Raw genomic sequence first — 1397 nt, forward strand, 5'->3', positions numbered from 1 at the left:
GCCTCAAGCTTGTTAGGTTGGAAAGTGAGACCATTTCTCATTCCCAACATCTATAGCCCAATAAAGAGTCTCAAAGGAAATAAGAACCTGGGGGAGGGAAGGAACCTGGTGGCAAAGATCAAATACAGGGTGCTTCCCGTGCAATGTGGCCTCCGGGTCAAGATCAGATGAAGGGTGCAGATACAACAGACTTTCTTGAGAACTCAGATGCATTTCAGGGTACGGCGCAGGTAGAGCCTCTCAGCTGGACAACAGGCTTCTAAGAACCTCTGAAGGCGCATCCCTTAGCGCTTGCATGTGGCCCAAAGTGTCTGTTTCAGAAAGAAATGGTAAGTGTGGCTTTTGTCTAATGGAGTAGGTCATTTGATACACAGGAAATGCACAAAAGCTTTCATTTTACTAATTTGGACTGAGAGGAACAGAGACATTATACGTATACAGTTGTACCTAAGTATCCATGGGGGATTCATTCTAGGACCCCCGTGGATACCAAAATCCACAGATACTCAAGTCCCTTATATATGCGATGGCCTACTATTTGTATATAACCTGGGCACATCCTCCCGTATACTTTAAATCCTCTCTGGATGACTTATGATACCTAATAAAATGTAAATGCTATATAAGTAGTTGTAAATACAACGTAAATGCTGTGTAAATGCTTGTTGGAGGGCCAGTGCACCGGCTGTCCCGAGAATCTGTCTCTAGCTTCTAGAGTGTTTGGACAGAACACCACCAGGGACACCCCTTCTTCCAGCCTCCAACCACCCTCCAACTTTTTTCCCAGCCACAACCTTAGGCACCAACCTCTCAGCCAGCCTCGGCTTCAGGGACCAACCAACACCATATTCGGAGTTTCTCTCCGTATTGAGGATCAGCGGAGCTCCCACATTCCTCAGGATTATTTCTCTGCGGTGGAGGCCGCAATCAACCACCCGGTCAACACGCGCCTGCGCGCCTCCCACACCCAGCTCTCTCGGGGCTTCTATTTCCACCGAGACCACGTGGCTCTGGAGGGCGTGGACCACTTCTTGGGCAAGTTGGTGCGGGAGAAACGCGAGGCTGCAGAGGGTCTCTTGCAGATGCAAAACCGGCGTGGCTGCCGCACACGCTTCCAGGACACACAGAAGCCGTCCCAAGATGAGTGGGGTAAAACCTGAACACTGTGGAAGTCGCCACAGTCCTGGAGAAGAAGCTGAACCGAGCCCTCTTGGATCTGCCTTCTCTGAGTTCTGCCCCCCCATCTCTGTGAGTTCCTGGAGAGCCACTTCCTGGATGAGGAGGTGAAACTCATCAGGAAGAAGGGCGACCACCTGACTAACCTCCGCAGGCTGGCCGGCTCCCAGGTTGGGCTGGACGAGTATCTCTTTGAAAGGATCACCCTCCACTACGGCTAG

General features: G+C 51.0%; 1 pseudogene; it reads left to right on the forward strand.

Annotated features, from left to right (window-relative positions):
* Nucleotides 1-647: 647 nt before the first annotated feature.
* Nucleotides 648-1397, forward strand: LOC132432930 (ferritin light chain pseudogene; annotated as a pseudogene).

This window comes from Delphinus delphis, chromosome 10 (assembly GCF_949987515.2).
Source record: "Delphinus delphis chromosome 10, mDelDel1.2, whole genome shotgun sequence".
NCBI lineage: Eukaryota > Metazoa > Chordata > Mammalia > Artiodactyla > Delphinidae > Delphinus > Delphinus delphis.